Genomic DNA, 22,885 nt, shown 5'->3' with positions numbered 1-22,885 from the left:
CATGTGACAAGCTCTTTCACAGTTGCGGTTACAGGTATAATAAATTCCGATCATATTAAGCTTATCTTCATTTTCAACATTTGCGAAAACTGAAACGTTTTTGAATATTTACTGTAATTTTTTAAAGTATAATATTCATTTGGAGTTGTTCTTGTTCATATGCGTTTTTGAGAAAATATTTTCGCAATATACTTTCTACTAGAAACATAGATAATNTATTTTTTAAAATATACTCTTTTTATTATAGGATACTCATAACTGTATAAATTGAAGCTAATAGAATCTTAAAATTTTGTAGATTTTCTGCGAAAATTTATATATAACATTTACTACCACATTACTGCTGAAAATATTTAGTCCAGGCGATAGAGTAGTAAAAGTAGGCTTTGGCGTTTGTGTTTGAAGTCAACTAGTTTGTTGTTCAGAAAAATCCCAAATATTATTTAGAATAAGAATCCGAGTTTGCCAATACCAAAAAATCATTGCTAAATTCAGAGGAACAACAAACATACAAAAAGAACGAAAAATAACCTGTTTTTCGACTTATTTTTTTCTGTAACATTGAAAGTAAGCCCTAAATAAAAAGTCATTCTTTATTTTTTGTTTATTTGAAAAAAGTTGAATTTTGCATTAACAAAGGGTAAAATATAGTAGAAAATAATATGTACAGGCTGTTACAAATTCGCTTCTCACTACAGGGATCTCGGAAACGGTAAGAGGGAGGCAAAATTGCGTAATCAGAGGATCAATATAATGCCTCTAAAAAATCAAGGCTAACTTGATTAGTCTTCGAAATATTTGAATAAAACCCAAATTTTAATCCGTTTTTGTTTAATTCCAGCTTTGTTTGACGTGATATTGAAAAAAAAAGAACACATTCTCATGGCAACTTTTTGCCCTCTGTCGAATGGCGTAATCAATTTTTATATGTAACGTTTCGTCTCTCCATGACCATCAACTTATTTTTTCAAATACGACCCTGGAAATTTTATTACATTTTTTGCAAGTCTTCATGACTCTCAATACTGACTGCTTCCGCCCGAACGATATTCAGACGTTTTGTCTCATCTTCAATGCATTCATTATAAATTTATCTATTTTTTTTTTAGATTTCTATGTTTATTGTATTATCGTACACTCTAAGTGTCGTTAGACACTGTGAAATCCACCTAGTTACTTAAACTATTACCATCACACGTTACAATAAGCATTATAAGAGTTTTAATCTTGTGCTCATAGTTATTTCTAGGGTTCTCGAGTGCTCAAAATTCAAACAAATTTCGATCTAATTTTTTTAAGGATATTCATACAAATACATGTGACAAGCTCTTTCGCAGTTGCGGTTACAGAATAAATTCCGATCATATTAAGCTTATCTTCATTTTTAACATTTGCGAAAACTGAAACGTTTTTGAATATTTACTGTAATTTTTTAAAGTATAATATTCATTTGGAGTTGTTCTTGTTCATATGCGTTTTTGAGAAAATATTTTCGCAATATACTTTCTACTAGAAACATAGATAATAGAACAATATTACTAAGTTTTGCTGTAATAAAAGTAACGTCTTTTTCGTGGAATTATAGGAAAAAACTTTTTGTGCATAATTGTAATTGAAATAGTTTTTCTTTGCACAAATTAGAGAGCCACAATGATATAGTCATTTTTTACAAAGCATTTTTTCCGTGGGGGATTCCTGAAATATGCTTGAAATCAGAAGCAAAGGAGAGCTCCTAAAAATTATGTTTTTCTCTGGAACCATTCAAGATAAAACAATAAAAATTGAAATTGGATATTATTGTTAGGTTTTGAATTTAATTAAATAAAATAATTTTGTATGCGGACTCTTCCCTTCCTTGTTTAAAAAATGTTACAGTTAAAAGGTGCTCTTGTATGTATCATTGCGACAGGTTGTAGCCTCCAAGAGCAAAACTAATTTAAAACTTCTACTATTAAACATTATGTTAAAGAAGTTAGTAAGAACAGAGTACAAGAATGAGTTTGATGAGTATAATAACTAAATTTTGTTTATTTTATTATTCATTTATTAAGAAAATATTTTGTTTTTGTTAAATTTTAATTATGTATTTATTAGTTTTGAAAATTTTCATACGTTTTGTAAAATATAGTGATTATAACTTGCGTTCAAAATATATTGTGTATTTCAGCATGTAATTTTTAAATCAATTTTACTCCAATAAAACTTCAAACTTTTACTCAGACAGTTGAAAGATCCACATTTGAAAAAATTAGAACATATTTTTTCTCAACCCTAAATTATACTGTGTCCACGGATGGTGTTAAAAACAGAGAACTTTTTTATGTTTCATTTTATGAAAAATGCATTTTTTTAAATGTCGTTTTTAATGGGACAATAAAGGATGAAAAGAAAAAGATTTGTAGATCATGTCAGAAGCAAAACAAAAATATTCACATGTAGATAAATTCATATAAGGTACTAAAAAATGTTATTTTTTTATTTTCATTAATCTATAAATTACAAAATTAAAATAGACTGCCTACAAACTTGGAACATTGACACAATTAAGCAACCTTTAATAAATATTTTATGAAATTGTTTGATACTTTTATAATAGAGTAAAAAAAATGAGCGAACTAATAATAGAACATATGTTTTTTTTTAAATAAAATCAATCCTATATTTCTAATAATTTCATAATAGAGAGCACTCTGTGTGTGTCTCACTTTAAACTACCTACATAGTTGAATACAAGCAGAATTTTTTAACAATAACGATGAAGAATTAAAAATTTCTTTTCAGCCTCATTCGTGGAGACACTGTATAAACTTTTTCTTATTTTTTTTATTGGTCGTGGTTAAATATTGTATAGTAATTACAAGTCACCCTATATAGATACGAAACTTGATTCGAACAAAACTTAGTGTAAAACTAAAGTCCTAATTAGGCAACCTCGCAGCCTCCTAGAATGAAACTTACACAATGAAACAATAGCAAGAAATACCACAAAGGCGCGAGTTTAACATTTTCAAAAGAGAACCGAAAAGATGTAACAAAAAACGCCTCGTAATCCCGTTATTGAAACTTCGCTGCCATCCCGTCTACTAACCCTTTTAAAAGCGTTACTCACACCCGAAGCATTGGGCCCAATTGAAATTAAATCAAAGCCGGTCCCTGAGCCCCACGCACATCTCTCGTCCTTTCTGTGACCTCTGTTCTCCTTTCAGACGGTTAGACGTGGCGCGACCTTGAAGCCCGAGGGGTGAATCGGGACCCAAGGTAAACAAACCCTAAACAAGTCCAAAGATACACATCGGACACATGGCGGCTTATTACGCGGCCCTGTGGAGATGGAGGCCTTGGTCGACGCGCGTCTCCAAGTGACGGAGACGTCGGAGGTGGCGTCCTTGAACGCGTGCCCCCGATGGAGTTGCGGAGGCGGGAGACACGCCGACGTTTTTTCGGTGGTGCGGCGAAGGTGACGGAGCCTGAATCCATACGGCCGAAAAAGTTTACGTTCATTTAGATCGCTCGTTCTGCGCAAAAAATATTTCAGGTATGTATTACGAGGATTTTGTTACAAAGTTACCGCAATCTCGGATGGCTTTGGCCGATTTCTGAAATTTGTTTCTTTCCTATATATAAAAAAATGGACTTAAAATTTTCTAGTATGAAGGCATACAGGGTGGTACAAAAATATGGAAACCCCTGAATAACTCGCCAGGAGTGCATTTTCTTGAAAAATGATGAATACAAAAGGTTTAGGATTTTTCCTTGGCTATTCAATGGCGCCCTTGTATTCGACCTTGACCTTGACCTTCGAGATCATTTCAAGGTCAAAATAGCTTTTTTCAAATCGGAAACCCTATTTTTTATTGCGGATTTGGAAAGAGCAGCAAATTCTACGTCCAAGTATGACCTTGACCATATCCTTGACCACGACCTTCAAGACCACTCCAAGGTCAAAGTAGTTTTTTCAACAGGAACCGCTATCTTTTATTACTGATTTGGAAATTTGGGATACGGGGGTTTTTGTAGTGGCTGATTAAGAATCGGAAATTGGTTTTTGAAAATTCGCAATCCAAAATGGTGGACAATATTTTAAAAAATCAACAAATTTTCGCCAAATTTGGTATACGGGGGTTTTTGTGGTCGCTGATTAAGAATCGGAAATCGGTTTTTGAAAATTTGCAATCCAAGATGACGGACAATATTCTTAAAAAATCAACAAATTTTTCCCAAATTTGGTATACGGGGGATTTTACGGTCGTTGATTAAGAATAGGAAATCGGTTTTTGATAATTCGCAATACAAGATGGCAGATCCAAGGTGGCGGACAATTTGAACGTAAAGTTTCATGCACTTTCCAAATCCGCAATAAAAGTAGCGGTTCCTGTTGACAAAACAACTTTCACCTTGGAGTGACCTTGAAAGTCGTGGTCAAGTATATGGTCAAGGTACAATTTCCTGCTCTTTCCAAATCCGCAATAAAAAATAGGGGAAATCAATGTTGACCTTGGAATGACCTTGAAGGTCAAGGTCAAGGTCGAATACAAAGCGCCATTGAATAGCCAGGGAAAAATCCTAAAACGTTAGTATTTTTCATTTTTTAAGAAAATGCACTCCTGATGAGTTATTCAGGGGTTTCCATACTTTTGTGCCACCCTGTATATGACATATATACTATAAGGAACTTGAAACTATGAATATGAAAAACAATTGATCCCTCATATTTTCCTGAGAACATCCTCTAGCAAGATTTTTGTTCAGCAATAGGGGCTCGTCGTAAAAAGCAACTAAGTCTGGACCTCACTGTTACATTTGGCTCTCACACCGTATATTCTAATACCTACTATTCTACTATTAACCTAAATAACAGTTAGGTAAACTAATTTCCAGTTACCTATTACATTTATCAAAAATTAAAATAACAGTATAAAATAATTGTTTGAATATTGAATATCTCGCCGATCGCCGGTTGGATACTGTTACTCCCCACTAGTCCCCACCACAGAGGGGCCACTGAGGCCATAATTTCTTTGCTTGTAAGCACGACACAGTTCCCCTCCACGAGAGTCGGTTAAAATAACGTGTGATTTACGAGGGAACTGAGGCCCGCTCAAGGCTGCTTATAGTTTCAGTTCGCGGTTAATGTACGCGTCGCATAGTACGCGGGTAGTGTATAAAACAGTGGTCGGCCAAAGTGACGCAACTTTGTCTTCTAGTTTTGACACTAAACACTAAAAAAAATGTCATATTTCAAATTAACAACATTTTCATTTTTGGTATGCTGAAAGTACTATTAGCGACATGTCTTCTGGTGCAAAAAAAAATTGAACTTTCTCCTATAGAAAGTTACAGGGTCCTACAGTTTGAAAGTGGACCAGTGCCACCCAAGTTTACGGTATATCTTGAGGAGAAGCGATTGTAAACAGTTTTGTTTAAATTCATATCCAGAAAGTGTATATCATAGTTAATATAATATATGTACCAAAAATCATAGTTTTTTTTTCAATAATTTCTCCCTCAAAATGATTAACGAAAACGGAAAGCGGGAAAACGCACCGAAGCCATGTTACGACGTCATACCACTCGTTAGAGGCTAGCCCCCATACTTGGTTGGATCTCACACACATCATGTTGTCCATTTTCTCACGTAATGACGTAACTAAATGTTATCACTTTTACTAGATAAGACCCTATATGAACAAATAAAATAAATACTAAGAGCAAAAAACGGACAAGGTGGTGCAAGAAAGGGATAAGTGACAAGTAAATAAACAGGGAAAAAGCTTAAACTGTACCACAAATCAGAGGTAAAACTTAAACTCGCAAATAAATAACTTGAGACGCTAGCTATAACAGTGCATAGAGCCGTCAGGTCGAGTGATGTGATGTCACAATATTATATGAATTAGAAATTATTTATTCCGGTTGATATTAAAGCTATCGACCTCATTTTTTCACCACGTGTTTAGGAAGTTTAGTGCTACCGAAAACGGTAAAAACAAGTTAAATATTATCGAATGAGTCCATTAAGGAGGATATTCTTTAGGAAGTACGAATTTCATTCGTTCATACCAGAAAGCAATTTGAGTTGGATAAACGTTAAGTCGACTTCGTGAAAAAAATTACTACGTCTCAGACAAACTTTGTCAATAATTTTAACATAGCGACAGGGCCGGCTTTAAATATTTTGTGAGATGCGTGTACGAAAAATCGGTGATCTTAAATTATTGGATTGTGTAGGATGTAGTAGGGGCATTGCGATGAATTTTCATGATCGTCCACCTTCGTTAGAACAAACAATTTTGTTTCGTCATTATTTAGTTTTACTCGATCATCTGCAAATATTGCTTAAATATTTTGATAAACATTATACAGGAACCTAGGCTCCACGAAAATTAAATATATAGATATAAGATATGTTTACAAATTCTTAATATTAAAGAAAAGTAAGCACTCATTGAGCTTTCCTCTGATATAACACAAGCGTCATCCAACTATAAAACTCATATAATTCTGGATTTCAATGCAAAAATGAATATCCAAAATAAGCTCGAGAGCTATGAAATTCTTATTTAATTTTTCCACTACTTTTTTCTTCGAAAACAAATTTTCATCTCCCAATTTTAAAACAAGATCCTTTGATTGAGATCCAATAATGCTTCTTAAAGAAAAAAAAACTGGAAAGTCACACCACAAAAAATTATAAACGGAGAGATAGATTTCTTATTAATTAAATTTAAAAAATTTGAAGTTGTAGTATTTACTACCTTTACATCGCTGGGCTACTGCAGTCTCTAGCGTCATTCGCGTTGTGCGCTGTACGCAATACGTTCTTTCTCCATGTGGCTCCAAGTGATCCCGAATACTGAAATCCGATTTTAGTATTAATGTTTTTGCGATACTGTTTACATTAGTTTTTCAAGTGTCAAAAATGACTTAGGTACGTGTGCACAATTCGATGCAAGACAAGATTTGTGTTATGGTTTCCAATGTCGTGGAGAAGTGTATTTTTAAATCATTTTCGAACTGCCCCTTTTGATTTTTTTTTACAAAATTGTAGTCTCCTGTATATTCAAAAATTTTGTTTGGATACATTCTGAATCACCTTGTACTTTTATGCGAATAAGCTTATAATGTCCTTTATCTTCATTTATACAGAGTGTCCCAATTAATGGGACGTAGAGTGAGAGTGAATTCCTGACGACAAAATAATGCGATATAGTTAAACTTACCTTAGTCCAAAAGTTGAAAAAAAGTACCATTTATAAAAGATGCCATTTGAAATTTTGAATCCAAAATTCTTATAATTTTTAGAAAATTCTAAATGCATATCTATGATTGAAAATTTGGATTCCGGTGTTCTCTGGGACGAAAAAAACGAATTCATGCTTAGTTTTGCTCTAGACGCTAGAGGGCGCTAGAAAATGTTCTCTTGGTGAACAAAAATTAGTCAAAACTTTTATCTCACTATATCTATGAAAGTTTAATAGTAAAATACTATTCTCATATGGAAGAAACAGCAAAAAAAATAGTTAAATTTCGCGACATAAAATTAGTATATTTTATTTATATAAAAAACCTAAGGGAGTAATATTTTTCTATTAAAACTTTCATACGTATGCTGAGAAAAGAGTTCTGACAAATTTGTGTCCACCAAGAGTACATTTTGTAGCGCTCTCTAACGTCTAGCATAATATTAAGTACTGATTCATTTTTCTTGTCTCTGAAATGCCCCTAAATGAAATTTTCAAAGCAATTCATTGGGAACTTTCTACAAATTTTAAGAATTTTGAATTCAAAAATTGAACTTTCACATCCTGTATCCTTTTAAACATTATTCGCTCACTTTTTCGTTATTTTACGTAAATGGAACAAGGTATGTTTGGCTACATTGAATTGAATAATTTTGTCGTCAAGAATCTACTCTTACTCTGTTACTCCCACTCTTACAAATTTTGTTACATGGATATCGGGACACCCTGTATATAAATATTTAAAATTTAGTGTTAATGTAGGAATTATTCAAGACAAATGTAGCATATTTATAATCAAACTTATGTTTTCTTGAAAGAAAATTGTAGATCACATAATGGCGCAGGTGGGCAGTAGCACGATAGATGGAGCCAGCACTTACGCTCTATGTATACGAAAAACATTCGAATCACAAATAAATTGTATTTTTGGTTGCTTAAAAAATATATGAAAATTAAGGAAAAGTCAGTACATAAGTACAGTTTTTTTGTCAAAAATATTCGCTAAGGTACCGCTCGGGACGCCACTGGATTTAATAAATCTAATTAAGTTAGGGTTTTTGGTTAAATTAGCCTCTTAACACAAATAACACCACCAAATTACAGTAAAATTGGATAAAGGGTATTTAATATATCTACGAAATAGCAATTTTTTACAAAAGTTTAACACCCTGTATCTTCAAAACGAAGCATCTGCGGACCAATGTTTATATGAACTTTTTGTATTAAAAGCACTCAAATAATCGTATGTTGAATTTATTATACATACTTACACCCTGTATAAACGTGCGATACCTTAAAATCAATTATTGTTGTACATTTGAATCAAGAAATTTTTTTGAGTATATTTTATTCCAAGCATTTCAAATTATAAACATTTTTGTTTATGCTTTTGTTAATAAATATTTATTTATTTCGGATTATTTTTGTACAAGTTTTTTTTATGATTTTGGTAAATTTTTTACATTATGTGTCTGCAAAAAATATGCTACGTCGTTTAACGGTACTCGAACGAAAAAATTTTTAACGTTAACTAGAGGAATCAGCTGTGAAAATTTGTTTCACCGTCGCCGTCGCTGCTAAACCCAGTACCTTTTGTATAGTACGGATCCGCATTATTATTTCTTTGCTGATCATTACTAACACTTTCATAGTGCCTGCAGCATCCTGCGGCTGAAATCGGATGTGCCATATAACGCACTCCCGACGGAGAGCGCCTATAGAGGCGTCGCTACTCAAACTATTGTACAGTTTTAATTGCCGGATTTAATGAGCGCACGGAGCAATTAGAGGGCGCAGAGAGTGTGAATTATGGACCGTACACCACCTGGTGCATCTCTGCAGATGGGGCGGGCGCCCCGCCAATGCGTCGGACCGCTGTTGTGGGCTGCCGTTAATAACACGTATTAGGGGTCCGGAAATTATCGTCTCGGTAACGTAGTGCAGACTGTTTTAAAAAATAATTGCAAGTTAATAGCGATTCATGAATTTTCGAAATATATTTTAAACGTATTATACGAGTGACATCCTTACCTCGAATGCGTCGCTATGCATCAAAACAGCTTAAAACTGAAGGAAAATTCATAATCAGTTCACTAGAATCTGCAAAAGAAAACCAACCAAATATGTCACAGTACATCGAAACGACCGAAATCTAGGATAAAAAAGCTTTATAATACAACAAAATATATAAATGTTGCTGTAAAATGCATTAAAATATGATAAAACAACTTGAAAACATATCAAAGACAACATACATATGAAATACATCGAGAACTTTCGAAAACTTTTGAATCACTTCAAAACTTCAGTGGAAACTTTACCTGGGAATTGGTCGAAATATCGCGAAAGGTCAAAGATTGCTGACCGAAGGTCAAAGGTCATTAACCTGACATAAAGGTAGATCGATATCTTCTCAGTAGGTTAATGACACAATTTAATAAATTAAAGGTCAACGACTTTTAACACAAAGATCACCTTTGATTTCAAACGTTAGTGATGTGAGAAGAGTTAAGATCTTTGACGTAAAAAAACAACGACCTTCGACATATGAAGAGTCGATGACATTTTGTTCGCGAAAGGTCAGCGATTTTTGACCTATAAAAGGTCAATAACTGTGAACCCGTGAAAGGTTAATAGCCTTTGACCTATTAAATGCTAATGACCTTTGACCCACGAAAGGTCGGTGATCTTTAGCATGTGACAAATTTGTGGGTCGTGACAGATGAAAGATTAATGACCTTTCGACAGTAGATGATAGATGACCTTAGATGTGTTAAAAGCCAATGGCCTTTTGGATTTTGGACTTTGAAAGACAATGGGCTTTGACCTCGAGTATTTCGTCAAATTTGGAGAAATATTTTTAGGTTTTTCGACATGTTTCGAAGTTTCCACAAACTTAGTGGATTTTGCGATATATGTTTCGAAATTCTTTCTAGTTCTAATGCTATTTTGTACTATTTTGTAAAGATTTTTATAGATTATAATGTATTTAAAGAATTTTTATGTATTCTAAAGTTACTTTGACATTTTTTGTATGTTTTAAAATGATTTGAGGCTTGTTGAAACTGTTTTAATATTATGCACTTTCTCAAAGGATAGCCTTTATATTTTTCCCTTCTCGATATTCTCATAAAATTTGTTGGACATTCAAAATATTTATTCATAAATCATCTAAGTATGACATGGACATACAAGTTGTAAGAAGTATGACACTCATAGAGCATGAGATAGAGTAATCATAAATGAACAAAAAAGTCGTATATTATAGGGATGTACGATTAACAGTTTTCAAAATACAGCGAGTATTGGGGAGTTTCATCACAACAACGTGACAACAGCGCTAAACAGCTGATGCACGTATGCGCGCGCAGACTTGTCCTATGGAAAAAATGTAAACTGTTATTGTGAAACAATTAGTAAATTTCAAGACAATTGTTTTCCAGTTTTTAAATAAATAAAATAAAATGTATCGATTTTGTAGTACGAAGATAGTGTTGTGCTTAAATTTTAGCTCGAATTTTAGTAATTATGAATGTCTTAAAACAGGAACTTAACTTTTAATCAAACTATGTATTTGAAAAATATATAATTAAAGTACTCAAAGATTCACGTCGTCCAAATAATTATACGTATTAAAAATAATTTAAGTACTTATCATTAAGCAAAATCAGTAATTTTTAAACGCACAAGTACAAAACAAACTACAACATATGCTCAAAATGTCCACCACCATTTTCCATGCACACACGAGACCTTGGAATCCAATTTTCGCGCAATCGCTGGAAAACATCTCAAGAAAAGGAAATAGTGGTAGAAAACACTCCGACACGGTCCAGTTCCAGATACCGATACCAACTGAATTGCGTATTGCTGGACAGCTTAGTACCTCGTGTTAACCGCCGCGCCGTTGTCACATTGCTCGATATGAATTTTATCGAATTTTAAATTTATTACAACGCTAATTATTTTTTAGAATTACGCATAAAGAAATTCAAAAAAGTGATAAACATTGTATTTTATGGTATTCTATGCATGCAGTTATGTCAATATTCCTTAATTAATCGAACTTTTGTACATCAAGTTGGAGATTTTGATAATTGTTTTCTCGGAAATTGTTGAGTTTAGGTCCCATGTCATATAAGGTATTTTTGTGTATTTTAATGTATTCTATCATCTTTTATAATTAAGGCAGTCAAACTTCATACCCTGTATATATCTGCAAAGAATCGATATGCTACAACAGTTTTTTTCATTCAGTCATTTTATTAAATATGAAGAACCCCTTAAATGTACGAAATTATTCCACCCTGTACACGGTCCTTTAATACCTACAGACCTAAATAACTCCAAAATCGGTACAAGCGCCCACCCCTCGAATTCGCCGCCTCCACCACCCCCTCAGGGAAAAAGCAGGGGGGCGTTAGTATAACATTTAGAATAAACTACACCGTTCCGCCAAAAACGCAGTGGGCTTCTGCTCGCAGCAGTGGCGGCTCGTAGACCTTGAAATAGGGAGGTCAGTTTTAAACAGTTAAAGTAGTGGTATAAAAAATAGTGAATTCCATTTGTTACTAAGTTGACCTTAGTTTAACCTTGCCACTTGCGGTAATTTGTCATTCGAAAATTCTACAAATTTAGTTTGACATTTTTGTTGAGTTTTTCAAAGAAAAACGAATTTGGCAAATCTGCAAGGAGATACATAAAATTTGGCGCATTATCAATTGCTGGAATGTTCCATTTAGTATTTGGTTTGACCTTCAATCTTAATATCAAAGTCAACTACAGTGGGTTTCTTGATACCCTACCACTTTTATCTAAATCTCTTTTAATGAGACTCAATCCTGAAATGTTATCGTGGGTTTGGGACACCCTGTATAAATAAATGTATATTTTTTACAATAAAAATACAAATATATTCTTAAATTAAATTCTACTATCACATTGAATCTTCTTTGTCGTATATTTACGTGGCAGGTCACTGACCAAATGGCCCCGTATCGAAACCGCCACTGGCTCGCAGGAGTGTTAGCAGGATCGCCGTTTGATTTGACGCTATCTGGTCGCAGGGCCCGCCGCCGCGTTGCCATGGGATCTTGTGCAAGGTCGGCCTGCTCGCGCCACGAATTCCGGTGAGACCCTCAGGACACCGGATTACATGCCGCTGACGAATTATTATACTCCGCTGCCTGGAAATAAGCCCGGAATGACAGACGGAGGCCCGGGCCCGCAACCATTTAACTTTAATAAATATCCGACTGGGGTTTAATTTTACATATGAATTCGGGGGTACCGGTGTTAACGTGCTGGGCGCTGTTTTGTTTTTCAATGCAGTTTAGCTGATGCTGGGGTCACACGGAGCGCTATGTTCGTTATGTAAGCTACGATCGCTATATGCGTTAAAAATTCCCGTTGTTAGACTGAGGTTATAGTTATAGCTGATGCTGGGGTCACACGGAGCGCTATGTTCGTTATATAAGCTACGATCGCTATATGCGTTAAAAATTTCCGTTGTTAGACTGAGGTTATAGTTATAGCTGATGCTGGGGTCACACGGAGCGCTATGTTCGTTATATAAGCTACGATCGCTATATGCGTTAAAAATTTCCGTTGTTGGACTGAGGTTAGAGATTGTTCAAATTGACAAAACGGAAAAGAAAAAATTGTGGGGAAAGCTTGTTTTTCTGTTTTTTTTATTTCCAAATTTAAAAATATGGATAAATTGAAAAAATTTCGAAATAAAAACAAATTTGGTTTAATTTCACATATGAATTCCCAGGGCGGCGCTGAAAACGTGTTGGGCGTGATCTGCCTTGTTTTAATTTCAAACCCAATTATGCCTAATGCTGTGGTCACACGGAGAGCTATGTTCGCTACGTAAGCTACCATTGCTATATATGTTGAAAACTGCCAATATTACGACCAGGGTTAGAAGTATTTACTGTTTAATTATCTTTCATCACTAAATAGCGTATGTGTCATCAGAGATTGGAAAACAATTTGGAAAATGACACAGGAAAAACTGGGACAAAAGCCTGTTTTTTTTAAATTGGAAGAATGTCGAAATAAAAACAAACTTGGTTTAATTTTTCAAATTAATTCCCGGACACTGCTGCTTTATTTTAAAACTCAGTTATGCCTAATGCTGAGGTCACACGGAACACTATGTTCGCTGCGTAAGCTATGATCGCTATACGCGTTAAAAGCTGCCAATATTACTATCAAAGATAGAAATTGTTCACAATATAAATATTTTTCGCAAAATAAAATAAATATGTGTCATTAGAGATTTAACAATTTGGAAAAAGAAACTCGAAAAATTGGGAGAAAAACCTATTTTCCCCTTTTTTCAAAGTAAGAAATTGGGAAAAAATAGATAAATTGAAAGAATTTCGAAATAAAAATAGACTTGGTTTAATTTCATGAACATCGGGGCGACTTTGTGAAAGTGCTCAGCTTGTTTCTAAACCCAAATATATCTAATGCTGGGGTTATATGGAGCGCTATGTTCGCTACGTAAGCTGCTGTAAGCTATATACGTTGAAAACTGCCAATATTATGACCAGGGTTAGAATTACTTAATTGTTTAATTATGTTTCATCGCTAAATAGCGTACGTGTCATCAAAGATTAAACAATTTGGAAAATGAAACAGGAAAAACTGGAGCAAAAGCCTGTTTCTCTGCTTTTTTTCAAATATTGAAACAACATTGAAATAAAAACAAACTTGCTTTAATTTTTTAAATTAATTCCGGGGCGCCGTAGCTTTATTTTAAAACTCAGTTATGCCTGAAGCTGAGGTCACACGGAATATTATGTTCGCTGCGTAAGCTACGATCGCTATACACGTTAAAAGTTGCCAATATTACTACCAAGGATAGAAATTGTTCACTATTTAACTATTTACCGCAAAATAGCATGTGAGTCACTAGAGTTTTAACAGTTTAAAAAAAGAAACGGGAGAAATTGGAGGAAAATCCTGTTTTCTCCTTTTTTCCGAGGTAAGAAATAGGAAAAAAATAGATAAATTGAAAGAATTTCGAAATAAAAATAAACTTGGTTTAATTTCATGAACTTCGGGGCGGCTTTGTTAACGTGCTCAGCTTGTTTTTAAACCCAAATATGTCTAATGCTGGGGTTATACGATCCGCTATGTTCGCTACGTAAGCTACGATTATAATAAATATAACACTCATTAAAAATTTACAATATTATGACCAAGGTTAGAGATAGTTGGCTATTTAAATATTTCTTATCTAAAAATAGCGTGAGTGTCACTACAGATTTAACAATTCGAAAAAAACGGAAATTTGGGCAAAAACACCGGCTTTTCCTTTTTTTCCAAGGAAAAAATTGGAAAAAAATGGCTACATTGAAAGGAAATCGAACATATCGTCTAAGATTTTGGAAACATTATTATGGATTTTGATCAGAAATGAAAATACAAAAGTTCCTTGTTTCCCGTTTTATCTAACCGCCTTTGACTTAAAATGTTTAACCATCGATGATAAAAACGTGTGGGTGCAGCAATCCTTTCGGATTTTTACACAACCTCCGCCGGTCTGCCAGGCATAATAAACCTCATTTATATTAATAATATATAAGGTTTTTATGGGTCCCCCGACGACCGCGTTAAGGCCTTGAGTACATTATTCAGTAGACAAATACCGCGTCGCGAGACCGCCGACTAAAAACTCTATTCAAGATATTCCAACAGAATTTCTTTTATTTCTTTTATTACTTTGTGTTTAGATAAAGGCACCGCGTCAAAACGGGGTGAATTATGACTCGGAGTAGAATAACGCAAAGCGGATTTATTGTCTGTTAAATGCCTCGTTTGCATCGCGATACTTTCGCGCTGGAATTAATCCTGGAATTAAGACAGGCATTATCCAAGACCGGAAGAATAAACACAATGTTGTATAGCTCTAATTCCACAAATTTCACTCATTTGTTTAACAACGTGACACAAGGAGAGAAAGATGTTGAAGATGCTCATGCAATTGGGTGTTTGCCACCCTTTTAAATACGTTCATTTTTTGGTGTAATCTTTTGCGAAGAAACCACATTATTATGAACTATTTAGCTCTCAGCAATATGGATTTCGCAATAATTTATCTACTGTTTTTGTGATAGACCGTCTGGTATTCAAGTTTTCGCCTAGCTTTCCAATCAGAACCATGTAGCCGTCTCCAATCATTCTACGCAGGGAGACCTAAACTATCCTCCACAGGAAGCAGAGGTCGGCGCGGCGCTAATACAATTTTCGCCTATATTTCGAAAATTTCCGCCAAAAGTTCTCGAGAAATTCCCAGCTACCCCAACATCTATTAATAGGAAGTACAACTAAAACTTCTCTACATCACGTTTAGTAGTAGACCACCCGTGCCGACGTCACGACTTAGCACGCCGATCTTCCGCGTTGTAATTTCCACCTCGAAACTGTACAAAAGATTCTCAAATCGGGCTCCCCCCGTCGTAATCATCGAAAACTTTGGCAATTAGAGTTTTACCCCGTCCATTAGGGTCTTATTAACATTCATATCTAAGTGCGGAACGTGGGGCGACACGTTCTGTTCATTGCCGGCCATTGAAACGTTCGGGAGCCCCGCCGGAGTGTTTCAGACAATGTATTTAAACTAGTTGGTTAACAAATTGCCGGAGAAACAAGAAACATCCATCAACGTCAGCGGCAGGGATAGGAATAGTTCCGTGTGGAAAATTCAACTGGAAAGCGAGGATTCGACCGAGATGGGGTGGCCCGCAAAAAGCTTCGCCGCGCATAAATATGGAAAGTTGGCGGCCAAGCGCCCAAGGGCGGCCAGAGGGTCGAAGGGGTCATTCGATCATAAATCTGTTTTTGTTTGATAAAATAACTTCATTATAATTCATTTATTAATGCGTTCACTGTAGGCTGTATTTGTTTTAAATACACTTGGTCAGAACCTACACGTTCTGTGCGATCACGTACATTTTAAAACAATAGGGCCATTTATAATAACACTACAGGTAGCCAGTCAATGCATAGACATAACAGACATAGCCAGCATAGCGCTTTTTGTGGCATCATTAAACAAACGAAACGAGCATAACAGACACAGCGCTTTGTGTAGTGTATTTTAAGTATGATGAACGTAACGAACATAGCTAACATAATGCTTCATGTGGAATCAATAATAGCACTTGTTTGTAGTTTGTAGTGACTATAACACACATAGCTAGCATGAAGCTCGTTGTATGGTCGTAATATTGGCTGTTTTAAACTTGTAAAGTGAACGACAGCGAACATAGCTATTATAGCGCTCCCACACAACCTTAGCGCTAAACGACCTTAGCGAGCATAGCTATTACAGCTATTCCGGAGCGCTTTGTTTGGTCATAATATTGGCTGTTGCACGCATATAGTGAGCGTAGTGAACATAGCTAACATAGCGCTGTGTGTGGCATCGAGAATAGTATCCTTTTTTAATAGTATCTAACATATAGGGAGCAGAATAACTAGTGCAGCGCTTTGTATTGTAATATTAGCTGTTTTTAACGTGTATAATAGACATAGCGAACATAGCTAAACATAGCTTCACGTACGGAATAAACATTAAAAAAAACCCAAATATACCAAAAATATACCAAATATAACCCAAAAAACCAAATATAGGGAAACTTAGGATTTTCCCTGCCGAAGACCGCAATGGCCACTGACCACGTGGTCATTATGAGGGTCAAGACGATTTTTTTATGTGGGAACCCCCTTTTTGACCCGGAAATTGAAAGAGCGGAAAATTTTACGTTCAGATATGACCTTGACCATTTCAAAAATTTTAAAATGGGGCGAAATCAAAATGACGGACGAAATTTTTGAAAGTTAATCGATTGTTACCAAAATTTGTATACGGACGTTCTCGAGATCGCTGATAACGAATCTGAGGTCGGATTTAAAAAATCAAGATGGCGGATCCAATATGGCGGACGAATTTTTCGAAAATCATCCGATTTGCACCAAACGTTGTATACGGGGGTTTTTGAGGTCGCCGATCACGAATCCGAAGTCAAATTTGCAAAATTTAAGATGGCGGATTCAAGATGGCCGACGAATTTTTTGAAAATCAGTCGATTTGCAACAAAGATGGTGTACGGCCGTTTTTGGGGTTGCTGATCCCGAATGTGGGGTCAGTGATACCCTAAACCCCGTATATCAAATATGATCCCCGTTGATTAAATTTAAAAAGCCCTATCCACCATCTTGGATCCGCCATCTTGAATTTTGAAAATCTGACCTCGGACTCGTGATCAGCGACCTCGAAAACCTCCGTATACAAAATGCCACCATGTATAACAGTTGTGAAACCATAAAATAAGATTATGTCGACTAGAGAATACCTAGTTGAAAGTTACTCCATTAATACGAAGAAAATCAATACAATTACCTCCGATTTGCTGTGGGCTTTTTGTTAAGCCCCAATCCTGGATACAAGCCGACAACGCGATACCCCGAGACAGGATTAACTACACACATATTTCACCGTTTTCCCATCGTCCTTTCTCTAATCTATCTCGGGTCGGTCGACCCTGGACGTCCGTCCTCTTCGGCGTCGGCAACCAGGAGGCACCATGTGGCGCTGGTAACGGATGGATTTATTATTAGATAGTGTTTCCAACGCGCGAAGTTTACGTGAAGTTCAAGAAAACGAAAACAGAGGAAAAGTTCAGTACGTTCAGTCTCGAATTAAATTAGCCTTTATTAATTAATCACGACAATATAATTATTATTGTTAGCCGTTAATTAATTTTTTAAGCTACTCTAGTTGTTGTTTTATCTCTGGAACCAGGTCATTCGTAAGATATTCCATTCTCCATTCCCTTAACAGAATTCGAGTTAAATGTGTCCGCCCGGATTATTTAATAACGAGCACGGAGGAATTTAATTATTTTGTTAAATTCAAAAGGCAACGTTTCCACTTATTAATTTATTTTTTTGCCCCCGACAACAAAGGAACGGGGTAATTTCGGGGCCGCAACTGACACTGCCTAATGGCGAAACGGTTATTTCTTTGTGTGTCGTCGAAATTAGCGGTATGTACACAAGGACGGCAAATTGGTTTCAACGGACAAAATTTCCCCCGATAATTGGCGAAACAAACCGCCTCCGTGCGAATTTTACCTTGTTAATTTCTTCTAACAAAATACCCTTCTTTGAATAAAAAAAGGGGAAATATACAGGGTGTAACAAAAATAAAGTTACAAGCTTCGGCAGCAGATGGAACACTTAAAATTAGTAGGGGTATCTCATGTAAAATTTTTGCCTAGAGTACTTCCTTGGGTACCAATACAGGGTATTAAAAAGTTGAAAAAACGTTTTTCAAATATTTTGAAAACGGTAGGAGGGAGCAATCTCAAATTTGGTACGAATACTATAACATAACCTGAAGCCTTCAATGATTAAGAGTGTTATCCAGGTGCGTAGATATGAGGAAGCCGAACCCCTTTTTTCTTAAATATTTCTACGCCACTGACAAAAAGTGTACCTTCACTTTTTTCGAGCGAATCCTCGTTCTTCAGTTATTTGATGTACGATGAATAGACCAGTTTTGCTTCAGAACATTTCTAAGAAAAATGTTAAGCTTTATTCGTAGACTATAACATTTCTGCTATTAACAAAATATCGCGTAATAAAACGAAATAGGCGCGCTAACACAAACTTATACTGTTTTGTCTTATAACAAATGTTGAAAATGCCCTCCCCTAGATTCAATTAAACGTTGTCAAAGCATATCTTCATTGGCTATTGGCAATTCATATACTAATGATTTCAGATGACCCCACAGACAGAAATCCATAGGATTAAGGTTCGGAGACCGAGAAGACCAAGCAACTGGTCCTGCCCTATCGATCCACCTGTTGGGATATTAGCGCATTAAGAAGATCACGTGCAGCTCGATGGAAATAAGAGGGGTGGGGCACCATCGTGCATGTACCATAAATTAGCTCGTATCTCTAATGGTGCATCTTCCAGAAGTTATCTACTGTTATGATACACATATCCAGTAAGACGTTGTAGATAATGCTCTAAATACCTTCCCACACATTTATCCTGGAATTAACTTGATGCGTGCCTTCAATGAGGGTTCTCGTCTGCGCATTGATGTTCATTATGTCATTTATGAACACCATGCCTCATCTGTGACTAACAGTGATGTAATAAATCTTGGGCTAGACGTTTGTTGGATAAACAATTTGCAAACATTTTATCTCATCGGAAAATCATCTGACGTGAGAGCTTGAACTCGTTGTAATTGGTAAGGTTAAAGGAGCTGCTCATGTAATCCCTTCCAAGTGGTCATTTGGTTAGTATTAAATTGTCTGGCTAATTACCGAATACAGACATTTGAATTTTCACCAAAATAAATTCTTCAACCTCAAGTATACGACCTCTTCGTGGTTTTCCTCTTCCTGGTAATGGCGTGGTCACTGTGCCTGTCTCTGCCACACGGTGAAGGAATAAAGCAAATAGTTTGTGACTTGGCTATTGTCGATCTGGATAAACTTGTTGATAAAGTCTAGCAGCTTCGCGACCATTACCATTGGCGCGACCGTACATATAATTGGAATTAATAAAGAAAATCACTGACAACACTAACTTACTAACGACAAGATGAGTTGATAGTAGGTTATTTGATTTTGAAGAATATGTGTTTTTATCGTACAGTGTAGCGATTTTTTAGCGGACCTAGAGAAAAAGTAAAGTTACACTTTTTGCCTTGCTGGCCATTATTTTTGTTACACCCTGTATATGATGACATCTAGGGAAGAAAAACTGTCCTAACAAAAGTGGTAGCTCTAATACATTCAGAAAAAAGACTGGATTTAATTTTACAGATGTTATTCAATGTTTAAATTAAAAAATGAGTTTTCATGCTCTTGAAAATCGCATGAAGATTACATTAATCTAAAGCCCTTTAACTGTGATGAATAATAAGTAGGTAATTACATTTTTTGTCTATAAAAATCATTGCAGATATGAAAAAGGCCTACTTAAATTTGCACAATTTTTATCAGTGTAATTAATACCAGTTCACACTATAAATAATAGAATAATTTCACAACATACATAAATTGTTGGAGTGCTACAAAATTCAAAACGAATTTCAGCCCGTAACTCCCTCTGGCGGAAAAGTTCCAGAACCGTCCGCAGCGACAGCACGGTTAGACTTCCCGTTCCCACCCCTGTAATATGCTGCAACTACCCCAACTTTATGATTTATTTACGCTGCCGGATAATACAGCGCCGAGGAAGGAGCTTTTTATTTGGCCCTTTTTCTCGTCTCGTGCCTTCCACGGTACGTCCCAGCGAATTTAATTGTCACAACCGGCAAAAAATTAAAAAAGTTATAAATACAAGGGTCTCGTGCCGGCAAATGCAAATCGCGTCCGGGTATTACCTAACTGGTGGATTAATGATCCGGAATCCGGCACGCATCTGGAAAATTATTAGTTGAGCGTTTGTATAAATTACGGAAATTTCTTGCTCGATTATTGAACACGATATGCTTTTTTTGCTACTATTTCCCGGGCACATAAAAAGTTCATTGATTAAATTCCTTTTTTACGTGGTATTCGAGTTATAAATACGTCTGTATTTGGAACAACATATTTTCATAATATTTAATAACTTACAAGTTCATATACCACTGTTGTTGCATTTCCCAATTCATAGTTTGCATTGGTGCAGAATGATGATGATTCCAAATATTTCATAAGTTTCATTATTGTGGCCATCTTGTACTAAAAAGATCCAGTAATCTATCTGGATCTTTTTAATGTTGCTATCAGTAAAAGTAGTAAGAAAAGACAACTAACATCAATTCTTTCTGAAAATTAATGTGGTGCAGTAAGTAATCATAAACCATTCCAAGACTTTGAAAAAGTTATAGAAAGTCTCTTCTATAACTAACTAATAATCAATTTTAGAGTGTCATCATTTCATTGGCCTTCAATAAGTTTCTCATTCTCCTTTCGTTACAATTGCTGTTCTTTGGGACAAGTTTCCAAATTCTCGTGCCTCTGCTCGTTTGCAATGTGAACATCTATCTGAGCACGGTCTTCTGGATCTGCGTTTCCATGAAGTCGTCCTCTTCTATGTTCAATGTTGAAGTCATACTCTTGTAAAATTTTTAACCAACGGGTTATTTGGTCTTCTGGGTTCTTAAACTGGAATAACCATTTCAAGGAGGCATGATCTATTCTCAAGGTAAAGTTGTCCATAGTTATGGAAATGTTGACAACAGCTAATAACTCCTTCCTGATCACGTAACAGTTCTTCTCTGGTTTTGACGATGTCTTGCTGAAGTATGCTATGACTTAATCTTTTCCATTCTGGATTTGTCATAAGATACCTCCAATTCCTGTATTCCTAGTATCCGCCAGGTCGTAGATAGATTAATATTGGCGGCGAACATAGAGTTTTTTTACGTTACTCAAATGTCAGTTGATATTTTGGAGTTCAATCATAGAATTGGCATTTTCAATGGATTGATGTAATGGTGTAATGGTCTAGCAAGGTTTGCGAATCCTCGAACAAATCTCGTGTAACATAGACCTACAGAGCTCCTTAATTGATGTTTGTCCTTCAGAATACGTCACTTCGTGCAGCGACAGTTTTCCTTGGATCAATCTTGACNAGCACGGTCTTCTGGATCTGCGTTTCCATGAAGTCTTCCTTTTCTGTGTTCAATGTTGAAGTCATACTCTTGTAAAATTTGTAACCAACGAGTTATTTGGTCTTCTGGGTTCTTAAACTGGAATAACCATTTCAAGGAGGCATGATCTATTCTCAAGGTAAAGTCGTCCATAGAGATAGTTATGAAAATGTTGACAACAGCTAATAACTCCTTCCTGGTTACGTAACAGTTCTTCTCTGATTTTGACGATGTCTTGCAGAAGTATGCTATTACTCAATCTTTTCCATTCCGGATTTGTGATAAGATACCTCCAATTCCAGTATTGCTAGTATCCGCCAGGTCGTAGATAGATTAATATTGGCGGCGAACATAGAGTTTTTTTACGTTACTCAAATGTCAGTTGATATTTTGGAGTTCAATCATAGAATTGGCATTTTCAATGGATTGATGTAATGGTGTAATGGTCTAGCAAGGTTTGCGAATCCTCGAACAAATCTCGTGTAACATAGACCTACAGAGCTCCTTAATTGATGTTTGTCCTTCAGAATACGTCACTTCGTGCAGCGACAGTTTTCCTTGGATCAATCTTGACACCGTTTGCCTAAGATGCAGATATCCGACTTCTCTTAGAAAGAAGCTGTATTTGTTGGGATTGAATTTTAGATACTTCCTTTAACCTTCTTTAAAACGTCATCGATATTCTTCGCGTGTTCCTCAAATATCTTGGCAAATCCAGGTACATTCTTCTAATACAGTCTTCAAGAGCCTCTCGAAAGTGGCTAAAATACTGCACTGTTCCAGTAAAGAAAGCAGTATTTTCTTTGTCGTTTGGATCGACTTCAACTTGCCAATAACCAGTTTTCAGATCCAACGTAGATAACCATTTCGCATTTATCAGGGTGTTGTCTACAGTGTTATCGATTGTAGGTAGATGATAATTGTCTTTCTTTGTTGTCATTTCTGTAGTCCATTC

The sequence above is a fragment of the Anoplophora glabripennis genome, unplaced genomic scaffold (assembly GCF_000390285.2).
Source record: "Anoplophora glabripennis isolate ALB-LARVAE unplaced genomic scaffold, Agla_2.0 scaffold637, whole genome shotgun sequence".
NCBI lineage: Eukaryota > Metazoa > Arthropoda > Insecta > Coleoptera > Cerambycidae > Anoplophora > Anoplophora glabripennis.
The sequence above is the reverse complement of the archived record's forward strand: the minus strand, read 5'-3'. Positions refer to the sequence as shown.